Here is a 13,441-nt window from a genome sequence, read left to right as displayed (position 1 = left end):
ATGATAATGATAATGATAATAATAAAAATAAAGCACGGCCAGGAGTGGTGGTGCACGCCTTTAATCCCAACACTCTGGAGGCAGAGGCAGGCTGATCTCTGTGAGTTCAAAGCCAGCCTGGTCAACATAGTGAGTTCCAGGACAGCTGGGGCTACAGGGAGACCCTTTCTCAAGAAGACCAATAAATAAATAAAATAAAATAAAGCACAATTTTCTGCCAATACCAGTTTAAAATCAATTAGGAAGAATTTTTGAGCCAAGTTCATTCTGTAGTCCCTAGCTGGCCCAGAACTCGATATATAGACCAGCCTGGCCTTGTTCTCATGGAGATCTGCCTGTGATTAGGATTAAAGATATGTGCCACCACACCAGGCTCAGGAAGAAATTTTTAAAATTTTATGAGCTAGCTTGGATGGGTTAGCACAACTTTTGAGTTGATTATTCCGGTCTCCTTCTAAGTACACAGTACTCTTCCATGATGCCATCATAGCATCTATGCTGTTCATGTACATTCATTTGCATCGTTACTTGCTTATCACACCATTCAAGCCCTGTGAGGTCAGCACATTTGCTACTGATTTTTCAGCAGACAAAAACTGGCTTAGATTTCCTGATAGAAACAGTTGGCACCAGCCCCCTCTCTTCTGTTTCACGCTATTCACTGGCCCTGTGTGGTATGGCTTCCTTGAGGCTGAAGTTTGTGTGAATGTACAGCCAGTTCCTACCTAGGCCATTTCCTGTCCTGTTGCCCAGTCCTCATCTGGGATGGTGTACAGTGTCTCTATGAGAGTGCGACACTTCAAAACACACCCGTTTACCTTGGGCAGACCACATATAGCCCTCCAAGGTCTCCTTTATCCAATGGTCACCTCTTGCTACAATGCTCTTACAGCCAGTTCCTACCTAGGCCATTTCCTGTGCTGTTGCCCAGTCCTCATCTGGGATGGTTTACAGTGTCTCTATGAGAGTGCCACACTTCAAAACACACCCGTTTACCTTGGGCAGACCACATCTAGCCCTCCAAGGTCTCCTTTATCCAATGGTCACCTCTTTTTACAATGCTCAAAGCCTTCCTGAAGTAATGCTCACAAGATGGCTATTCACATCACATGCAGATGCACAAAAGGAAATAAGACAAAATCCTAACTTCCTCTAGTATAACAAACTAGTAAGATCTGTAATGAAGCAACTATCTTTTCATATTGCAAACAGCTCCACGTGGGGAGTAGCAGGGCATAAGGGACCAGCAGGAGGACAGGTGGCTGGAAGGTTGGTGGGGTCAGCATACTCACAGTACATATATGAAAATGTCATAATTAAATCTATCATTTTACACAATAAATATGCACTAATAAAAACAAAAAAAACAAAATATTTTTGTTGAGTTATTTTTCATTTAATACAACAGATTTTAAGCAAATTTAGACCTCCTTCCCCATCCGTGCTCCCGCAACCTCCACACCATATTTCATGTATTCTGTCATATATGGTAAGTCCTATGCAGTCAAGCATTTGTACCCAGAAGTTCCTCAGTGCCAGTTCATTCATTGGCATCTATTTAATCTATCTAGAGATCTTAAAGTAGACCCACTCTCCCTCACCTAGTAGTAATCAGTTCTCAATAATTTTTTGGCTAGGGTTGGGACCTACTGCCATTTCCCCTATTCTATGCTGATTTTTTGTCTGATTGAGTTGGCATGGGTATTGTGCGCTGTCACCATTGCTCTAAGTTTATATGAGCAAGGTCCTAGGAGCCTGTAATACTCTATTTCCATATAGTCATGCACCTTCTTCCCTGGCTCTTACACTCATTCCACCCCCTCTTCTGCAATGGTCCTTGAGCTGTGGGTAGGCAAGGTTTAATATAGGAGTACTATCCATGGACACACACTCTGAAGTCTCTTATTCTTAGTCAATTGTGACCTTGCCGACCATTTTATACAATATTTCCAGTGTGTCTTTGTTGTTACTATAACCCATTCCTTGAGGTCAGGTGGAGAATTTTCTACCTATAGTATCATAATTTTCAAATGTTTTGATTTTTTACAACGTTTTGATTTCAGATATTCAGGTTAGTATGTATATAATGCATTGTAGCACAAATATCAAAGATGTTAAAGATATTGGCAGTACTGGAAACACAAGATCTATAGTTATTTGAGCAGAGCTTATAGCTAACTCAGGTATGAGTACAAATTCTAAAGTAAATCACACGTAATATGTTATACAAGACATGAATCTTTAATGGTAAAAGGCAGATGTTTTTATCATAGTTTTCTTCTACTATTCTTAAGAATAAATGGTCCTAAAGTACAAGTTTATATTATTAAAACTACTAAATCTAAGCATGTACATTTATGAAGGCCATATTGTGTTTTATACATACAAGAAAATAAAACATAAAGCCAAAAACATTTTGTAGTCTACCAAGATTGTTGTAATGACAAATTACTTTGAAATGATGTAAGATTATTTTCAAATTATTCTTTGTTTGAGAATGCCACACACATATGTAATGAAATAAAATCATATACACCCACTGTTTCCAACTTCTCCCATATCCACTCATCACACCCCTCCCAGCTGCAGTTCTTTATTTTTGATAACCCATTATATCCTGTGAGTGATACTTATATGTCCATGTTTATGGGGCCATCCACTGGAGCACTGGAAGCCTACAAGTTGGAACATCCTTAAAAGAGAATGATATCCCCCTCTCCCAGCAACTATCTACTGCCAGTAGCAACTCAGTATGGGAAGGGGCCTAGAGATCATCTATCTATGCTGTGATTTTAACTGGCATGATTGTGTATAGGTCTTACGCAGGTAATCATATCTACTGTGAGGTCATGATTGTGATACCCATGGCATATACAGAAGACAACATTTCCCAGTATTCCTCATTATTTGCTTCTTGCATTACTTTTTCTCTTCTTCTAGGATGGTATCTGAGCCTTGGTGGTGGTAGGGTTAGTATATATGTCTCATTTAGAGCTGATTAATCAGTCTTTTATTCTCTGCACTTTGACCCGTCATTCATCTCTCCATTGACTGCTGTCCACTGCAAAATAATTGCCTGTGGTCCACTGCAAAAAATCCTCTATGACAAACACTGAGAGTAGCTTAGCTCTATGGGTATAAACAGAAATATTTAGAAGGCAACCTGTCAGCATGTCCGTTTAACAAAATGACAGTAACAAGTTCTACCCTAGAACCTATGAATTCCCCATCTACTGACATTTGATGAGGATTCCAGTATAAGGCATGACATTCACACTTGTGCATCATTCCCACTTGTAAATTAGAAAGCAGTTGGTTATCCCCTAACAGTTGTTCTACTATTGCCCTAGTGGACACATCCTGCCTGGCAGGTAGGTATTGAAACATGGAGCAGGCAGTGCTTGGTAAGATCACTGATGTCTTCTCACCCTCAACAGCCTGTCCCTTCTGGAACTATAAAAGCTAGCCAATATGGAAGAAATTGTCTTGGCGCTTTGAGATTTATTTCTCTGTATTCTTCAACAAACCTGTGTGATATCCTCACCAATAGTCTCTTACCATGTCATTATGGTAGTAACCAAGAGCAATGGCAACAGCCTGTGTTGTTTTAAAGGTGTCTGGGACCTCTCTTACCAATAACTCATAGGGAGGTATCACATTCCTTGCACTGTAGTTTTCATTTAATAGCCCATGTCTTCTGGGAAAGATGTTGTCCACGCATACTGGGTAATTTCATTCAAATATAATTTGTAATATGTATTTTGGAATTAGCTTACTGATTAGTAGGTTTCCATGAGACTATGACACACATCCTAAGCTTTGTTTACCCCACCCACAATTCCTTCATCTCCCACATCTTCCTGTTCTTACTTTTGCTTATTCCTTTAACCCTCATTATCCCTCAACTTTTTTTGTACTGATTTTCTATATTTCACCTTTCTGTATTTCTATTTTTTAATGATGTTTGCTCATTTAAAGAACATACCTCAATTATATTTAGAACCCCTTCTCTATCTGCACCTTTCCATAGCCTCCCCCTGCCCCTTCCAGATTTTGTGCATTCAGTCATATATGACTGAATCTTTTTAAGACTGTATGCCCAGATATTCCTCTGAGTGAGGTCATCCACTGGAGCCTTGTCATACTATCTTGCATCACTTTCTTAAAAAATATCAATGTTCCCTCACCCAGCAGCTATCAGCTACCAATAGTTCCTCAGCTAAAGTTGGGGCTTCTTATTAATTTTCCCCATTAAATCCTAGGTTTTTGTCTGTTTAAGATTACATGGGTCTTGAGCATGCTATCACCATTGCTATACATGCATATGAATAATTTCCCAGGGAAGGCTTGTTATGATCATGTTTCAACCCTGGTCTTACAATCTTTTCACTCCCTCTTCTGCAATGGGACCTGAGGTTTAATATAGAAGTCTCATCCAGGGACACACACTCTTCAAACTTTATTCTCTACACTTTGTCCAATTATAGCCTTCTATGTGCATCACACTCTGTTGCATGAGGAAGCTTTGCTATAATTGAGGGATGCATTAATAGTTTCCCAGTTCCCTATACCTAGGTTCCTTGAAGCTTAGGTGTAGAGATTATATTGAAGATGTGCTACATAGGATTAAGTGCCTCATAGACAAATATTGAATTTTTTTGAATTTTCATAGAATATAGTTTGGATATGTCAGTGAGCCACAAATAGTGTCTTCATTAAGGAAGTTGTAAGGTTCCCAGTACCCACATAGTAGCTAACAACTATCATTAACTCCAATTCCAGGGGATCTCATGCCCTCTTCTGGCCTCCATGCATATTGCATGTTTGGCTGTACTTAAATACACACAAAACAACACTCATACACATAAATTAGATAAATCAAAAACAGTTTTTAAAAAGAAAGATGTAAGAGGATTTCCATCTCAGTGTACTAGAAATTCTTAAGGACAAGTTGCAGAAATAATAATGGTTCATGGAAAAATTAAACTATAGTTCTGATTTTATGATTAAAATAGATATGTATTCACTTGAGATATACCTCTACCCATTTAAATATTTGCAAAGGAAAAAAGTTTATCTCTATAAGTTAGAATTAAGGAACCCTACTCTTTTAGGACCAATGCAATACAGAAGGAAAAGGAAGCAAAGTTAGATTTTGAATCACAGTGGGTCCTAATTGTTCCAGAAAGAACTGCCTGGGGTGAGCATGTTTCCACCTATCTTATGGCATTTAGACAGGAACCCTTCAGCAGCATGTGGTCTGGTTTGAATATCTTACCAACACACTGGGAAGGACTGCTCTGAGCACTGCTGAATTAATCGAAGGAGTTCTGAATTGTTAACTTCTCTGAAAAAACTTAGTGTTCAGTGATCTGCTTTCCTTCAAGCATGAACAGAGGCTTTAAAAAATATCTTGTTTGAGGAAGGAAGAGTCAGTGTAGCAAAGCCTAGGAAAGAAATAGTTTTAAGGAATTTCACAAGCTCATAGATCTGGAAGTGACCTTGAAAGGTCAACTGAACTGCACATTTTGACCACACTTAAGTCAATCTTAGAGAGAAGAAGTTGCACAGACAAATGAGTTCTGAAATTCTTTGGCAGTAAAAACTAAATGAATTGTGCAGTCTTTCTCTCCTAGGAAAATCTTTATGTTTCAGCTTATACCTCTGATTCCTTCCTATAAAAATAATGAATATTATGCATGTGGTAAGAGTTTATCAAGCAGAAGGCACAGAAAATACTCATTTCTCTTATGGCAACATTTGCTGTAAGAGAGTAATTTATATATTAAGAACTGTGATTTTTGAAAAATATCAGATTGCATTTTACTGTCAATTTCTTGATTGTTTATTGATACTTGATGCTATTTCATAACTAGTCTACATTGGAAATGTTAAATTTATTAATGTTGGTCTTTTTCACTATTCAATTTTTCCAAATTTTTCGCATTATAATCCCACAGATGACATATATTCATGTGTGTTTGTATATGTACTTGGTGCCATTATTTCTTAAAAACATAAATTTTATTTTCAACTTACCATTCAAAATAGTGAATTTGGATAAATGCTTGTAATTCCCTAGAGAAAGCTTGTCAATATTTGTTAAATCATTGCTTTAGACCCCCTAAAGTGAGAAGTACTGTATGTGTATTAATGTTTTAAGGAATAAAATGTGAGACAGCAAGATGGTTCAATGTGTAAATGTCCCTGTCATCAGCCTAATGTCTTAAATTTGATTGCTAGGACACACATTGTAGAAGGAGAGAACTGACTCACTCACCATTCACATCCTCTGACTTCTATTTGTGCATTGTACTATATGTCCAAACATGCAAAAAATTGATTAAAGTGTTATAAAATGTTTCTTAAAATAATATAATGTATACTTAATTTGAATATCAATGATTTATATGTAAGCATTTCGTTTCAGATATTTACAATGTATAACTACAATATTACAAACTCAGTATTAATTTGAAATTAGATATTTATTATACTGATAATTATCAGAGGGGTTTTTTTGTTTAATATGATGCAACAGTTATATCTGCTTCGGATCTATCAGAAGACATTAGCATGCTTTTAAAAATAAAATAAAATTTCTGGTAATTTCTTACAACTAGAATGGAACATTTACTACTTAACTTGTACTTCTACTCAAGTAATTATGTTTCAGTAGTTAATGACTTCTTTAAGCTAGCAAGTCAAAATAAATTCACAAAAAGAAGACATCTTTAGGTGGGGAAGGGGGAAATAAGGGAACATGCAGATTGGGGACTTAAATACCATAAAATTATAGTGTATGAAAATCTCAAAATTTCATCAAAAATGCAGATTATAAAAAATGAAAAAATAAAAAGGAAGCCACACATATTTTACTTATTTTATCTGTTGAAATAAGAAGAAATGGTCATATACAGTTATTCAATATGTGTTGACATTTTTCACAGAATTTGTCCTTAATCCAAATTGCAGTTTCAACTTTAAAGTATGTCTGTATGCACAAGAATATTTTATTTTCCATGAGAGTGTATATATTATATTCATTGATTATAACTCACTAAAACCAAATTATACTAAATTTTAACTCCATATCAGGAATGTTAATCTCTGTATAGTAACTGATATGTAGTAATCCCTTGGGATCCTTGGAATTTGTTTCAGAACTCTCCACCAAAGGCAGTCCTCAAAGATACTCACTTTTCTTATAGAAAATGGTATGGAATTGGCATGTAACCCATGCACTTTGTTCTGCTGTACACTGAGTCACTTCTATATTGTATACAAACCAATGCAATGTATATGCAATGTAATAGTTGCTATATTATGTTTTGATTTAACAATGATAAAGAACGTATATATGGCCAGTACAGACACAGTTTTCAAATAATTTTTATGCTTAGAAACAAAACTCCTATGTACATAAAAATATGCTGTTATATTTATAAGTCTTGTTCAATTCCCTCTTCCCAAGGCAACTTTTTGTTGTATGCAACAGGGACCTAAAAGTAAATTCACACCCTCATGACTGTAACACTGTATTAGTGCTGTGGTGGGTGCATTAGAGACAGTGAACACATACATTGATGTAACATATCAACATATACATATTGATGAAAAGTACTTGATAGTTGTGAATGAAATTTTCAACAGGAAACTCCAAGGATGCTTACTGTTTCCCATTGGACACAAACTGGAATTATTGCTACACTGAGTCAGGAAGATACCTGAGAGATGACAGATAAATGCAATATTTTGCAGAAAAGGCCTGAGGCAAGAGCATATCTAAATCGGTTAAAGAACAACAAAATGGCAGTATGGTTGTGATAACCTAATCAAGCAGGAAAGAGGCAATAACCAAGTTTAAAGAACATTTGGCTACGAAATAGTCACATGATATAGGATACATTAAATCTTACAAAACCTACTAAAATATTTTTAGTAACACTGTACCATTTATGTGTTCAAAGGATTTTATTAGATTTTGCCTCCCTACATGGGACAAGGAGAGAGAAAGGTGGAGATGAGATAATTCAGAAGTCCTGCAATGATCTGAATTAGAAATAATAGATATGTGATTTTAAATAGGGCATTATCATGAAGTAGTTTAATAATGAAGCATAGCAGATAGTAGCTAATGAACAACTCAATACAGGTTGTGAGGTTTAAAAAAATCACAAAAATGATTTCCCTCTTTTAGACTTTGTAAATGTACAGGACCAGATGAGAAGAAAATTAGGTCTTTGGGGATATTTAGTACTGTCCTGGTTTACACATGATGACCATGAATGATCAGCCACTCACTCTAAGAAAGCTCAGGGAAAAAGGCGTGGGGTGGCACATGCTTTTGATCCAAGCACTCAGGAGACAAGAGGCAGGCAGATCTCTGTAAGTTCAAGGCCAGCCTGGCCTATAAGCAAGTTTCCAGACCAGTCAAGACTACATAGTGAAATCCTGTCTCGAAAAAAAAAAATGCCCAGAGTGTATATCTAAGATATATAGTTACTCTGAACATGAGAAGTAAATGGGGGTTTGACAGGTGATCGTGAAGTCCATTTATTTTATTGACTGCTTCATTTTAGATGCTTCTTAAGAATCTACCTGGAGATGTGTAGGTTACTTAGATATGAGTATTGATTTTCTAGGTAAATTACATGCTGGAGAAGCAACTTTGTGCATAGTCAGCACAATCTCATTGCAAGTCTATGGGAGACTCACAATCACAGAACCACTTGCTATCATCAAGTAGACATTAATGAAATTAATGTATTTTTATGCTCTTATTTTATTTTTCAGCAGAAAGTAATGGCTCACTGATCAGTTCCTATCACTTTAAATACTGAGTTAAATTTATCTGATCTTTCACTTTTAAAAATTAATTACTCATTTTGTGTTGAAATTTAAATTGCTTCCTTTTAGTTTCTCCAAATGAAATGTGACTAATAATATATGAGAATGAAACACACAATTATGCAATAATATACAGTGTAGTAGTGTTAATCTTCGAGGAGTTTGTGTGAAGATTTCAGGATATAACCTACGTGAAAATGCTTTACTAACACAAAGAAGGCTATGATTAGGGCAGACAATCAATCACTTTGTCAGTCTCTTCAGTTCCCATAGTTATGTGAGCTTCATGAGTGAGAATGACAGGAGTTCAGTACAGGAGCATGAAATAGCAGTTGAGTGACATTGCATTGACACTGGTTATTTTGCCAATTTTTTCAAATTTTTTACACATTTTGTCTCAATTTTTGTTCACTTATTCTTTCTCTACTGCCTAGTTTTAAAATACTTGTTGCATATATTCATTTGAAAATCATTTTCAAAGAAGGATATTTTTCAAAGAAAAAATGAAATGAACGATGTGAGAAAAATTAGCAGCTAGATGAAAAAGAAGTTGACTTCTCAAACAGTTAATTTAGGTTTTAGGAAGAATGAAAACAGTGAGGGTGACAACCATGCAATTCATGATTTTATGAGTAAATATCTGGAAATCCTAAGAATTACACAATTGTGATGGTATCTATAATAGGTCTGGTAGAGTGTGTTGACCATCCCACATACTTGGAAGGCTAGGGCAGACAAATGAGTTTGAGGCCAACCTTGGCAACATACAGAAGCCACATTTGCAGAATGTGTACTTAATATATGTAAGTCAAATGCCTAGTTATTTTTAGTTGTCTGATAGTATTGTTACTGTATTGCATATAATTTGGGACAACTGACACCATTGACAGAAAACAAGCAAATTTCTGTTTCTATAATTAGAATGACAACATACTAACATATTTTTGAGTTTGTAACTAGTTTACCTATTCTCCAAGAGAGAATTAATGCTTACATTTCTAAAAATATCCCTTAGTTCAATGAGCAACTTCCCCATAAGGATGTGGTGCTGGAAACCACAATGCTGTAAAAATATCATAACACAGAATTATCAAGACTTACATCTTAAAAGCTGCAATGAAATTTTTTAACTTCTGTGCCTTAGGTTTTGTCAAGAAAGGATGTAACACAGCTCATTCATTATGTAACAGATTCAGTACGTAATAGCGTTCTTGGTGGACAATGGAGGGTCCGGAGTCTTCTTACTCTTGCTTATTCACATCTGCTGTAAGTTGGACAGCAAGGCCAGGACAGAGCCACCGATCCACACAGAGTACTTGCGTTCAGGGTGGGGAGATGATCTTGACCTTCATTGTGTTGGGAGCCAGAACAATGATCTACATTCTGCTGGCATGCTTGGATACATGTTTGTGCCACTGGGTGCACTGTGTTTGTCTAGATGTTCTTGAGAATGTCAACGTCATACTTCATGATGGAACCGATGATAGTTTCATGAATATCTTAGGATTCCGTACCAATGAAGGAGGGCTGGATGACTGCCTCTCTGGGCATTCATTGCCAGTGGTGACGACCTGGCCATTTGATAGCCCTTAGCGCTTCTCCAGGGAGGACGATCATGCAGTAGTGGCCATCTGTTGCTCGAAGTCCAGAGCAAAATAGCACCGCTCCGCTATATGCCACACATGATACCTGGTTCAGCTGTGGTGGTGAAGCTGTAGTCAAGCTTGATCAGGATTTTCATGGCGTAGCCTCTCAGGACCTGGTCAACAAGGATGGTGAATTTTACTTGTGTCCTTTGGTCTTCTTATACCTTGGCATATGTATTTTTCCCTTGGATGTGTATATTCTCTGTTATTTTTACTGTTGAAAAATAGAAATATTTGTTTAATTTCTTTGGGTTTCTATAGAACAGCTATTTTACTTGCTATTTGAGAGTTGTACCATACTGATTATTGCCTGGTCAGTTTCTAGCACCTTGATTGATGTCATAATTTCTTGAAAGACTTTCAGGGTTGTTGTTGTATCACATCCTTTCAGCACTGAAAATCAGGGATATGTAGTCTAGATTTTCTAACCAGTGTTCATGTCTGTCTTTCCAGAAATTCTAAACAGGCTGATTATTTTATCTGAGCCTGTAGTCATTTGCATTATTTCAGTGCTACAGGTAATTAGGTCCATATTTTCCAGGGGTCTTCTGCAAATATGCTGGCACTCTTCCAGTATTTGAGAGAAAGTCAAAACTACTTTAAACAATTCTGCTGTATATTGATCAGAAAAAAGAGCAGAGTACCTATAAAGGGTAGTTGGTCTTTAAAAGATTTTTTCCCCAGGAGACATGTTTATCTAGATGCATCATGTACTACTTTTGACCTGTGACCAAACACTATAGAATCACATTAGACTGAGCAGAATAGTGACTATACCTTATACTCAACCTAAAGGAAATATCACATGCATGTAACCACCTCACATTGAGTTCCCAGCCCAATGAAGTTCACCAGAAGAGTAGACTGCAACAGTTATACACATGTGGGGGTCTGTCAAATGCTGAGTTGAACTTAGGATCTAAAACTACTACTTCCAGTCACAGATTTTTTTTCTAGCTTGAATAGAAGTCACACAACTAGGACAAATTGCCTTCATCTTCTTACTGGAGATGTTCTAGAGGTTTATTCTCAAGCAAACGTGTTGATACAGGCTTTTAAGCCTTTTTCTGCTTTAAGTTCGGATTGACTTAGTGAAGAAAATCCTTCACCCTTCTGCAGTGATGATAAGCTAGGTTGACCCTTTTGCAGCATCATGACCTGTACAATTTCAAGAGTGTGTTCATGTTCTACATTTCACCTGGCATTGATACTGTACTTGGGGCAATCATCTACTTGATGCTGGGAAATTCTAGATTGCCATCTATATGTACTGACTTGGTCGTAATGGTGAGTTTCACCATGGTAAGCCTGGCAGGAAATTTCACATCAAGTTTCTGGTCTTAATTTTCATTTTCTCCCAATGCTGGGCTGCTTGGGATTGAGTAAATGCTATTTAACAAGCAACTTTTTCTTCCCTGCCTTCTTCAATGTGCTTTTTCTTATTTTCATTTTATTATACTAAATGCAAGGCATTATTATCTCTGACCTGATTTCATTAGGTTCTTGGCTGGTGGTTTGGTTTTTGACTATCTCTTCTAATTTGTGTGTCTTTGGGGAAAGATCATAAGAGGATCATTCACAGCTACTGCCACCTCCAGACATTTTTCAAGTTGTGATAGTGTCCAGGATTTCTACTTTGAAAAACACCCATTAATAAGCTGCTATTTAATTAACATTGTAAACATACTGTTTAAAACTAAGCTTGTAAGAAGAAATATTCTTGAAACAATGTTCTTTAAATTTTGAGACAGATGTGTTGTCATATTAACATAGCTAATTTGAAATACAAATTAATTATGACAACTTTAGATTATTAAAGAACTTTATCTGGCTGTGTGGGCATTGATATAACTGTGTGGGATGGGATCCATTAACAGTTTTTTTTAAAGAAATACTGCAGAGCACATTTCAAGGAGGAATAACACTTCAAAAAATGTTCTTTATTTGAGATGAAGTATGGCCTAACAGATAAAGTATAAAAATAGAAAGAAAAACATTTTTGGTTTTAATTTCCTTTAATGTACTCATTCCCTAATCAGATATTATTTTGTGGTTTTGTATTTATGGATGTTCTATGCATCAAAAAATTATCTATTTTAAGTGAATTATTTGATTTATTTCCATAATTTTATGTAATCACATATCTTCCACTGTACTCAAAATGCAAAACTTTTCTCCTGTTACAAGTTTATTCATTCTTACAGTTCACATTTCATGTCCTACTCTTATTTGTCTTTTAAAAATATTTTAATTATTATTTTTATTTTATGTGCATGAGTGTATTGTGTACATGTATTTAGGTGCACCCATGTAAAACAATGCCCACAGAGGTCAGAAGAAGGCATCAGATCTCCTGGAACTGCGGTTGTTGTTGTCCAGGAAGTGGGTGTTGGGAATAGAACCCCGGTCCTCTGCAAGAGCAGTCAGGGCTTTTAACCGCTGAACCACCTCTCCAATGCCTTTTGTCTTTTTTTGAGAAAAGACCATACTGGCTTCAGTTTCACAGACATTCAACTGCTTCTGCCTCTGGAGTGTTGGGATTAAAGACATGCACCACCACACCCCATTCCCTACCCCTATTCTTTTCTTTAATATTTTCTTATTTTTATTTTATGTTTTTCAGTGTATTACTTGTGTGTATGTAAGTGCACCTACGCCTTGCAGTACTTGTGGAGGTCAGAAGTCATCTGGTCCCCTGGAACGGAAGTACAGATGGCTGTTAGCAGTCTTGTGGGTAATTGGAATCGAACCCAAGTCCTCTGCAAGGACATCCACTGCTCTTAACTGCTCACCATCTCTCCAGCTCTTTCTCCTATTCTTGACTTGTAACAGTGATATTATTTATAATTATGCATTATGTAAAATATAATGTTTAGTCCTTTGCTGCATAATGAGGTTTTAGTCATTTCCAGATTGTATGTATGGCAGCGCCACCATAAAACTAT

Source organism: Nannospalax galili, unplaced genomic scaffold, assembly GCF_000622305.1.
Source record: "Nannospalax galili isolate Female #2095 unplaced genomic scaffold, S.galili_v1.0 scaffold586, whole genome shotgun sequence".
In the NCBI taxonomy this organism is placed as follows: domain Eukaryota; kingdom Metazoa; phylum Chordata; class Mammalia; order Rodentia; family Spalacidae; genus Nannospalax; species Nannospalax galili.
Note: the sequence above shows the minus strand (reverse complement) of the source record.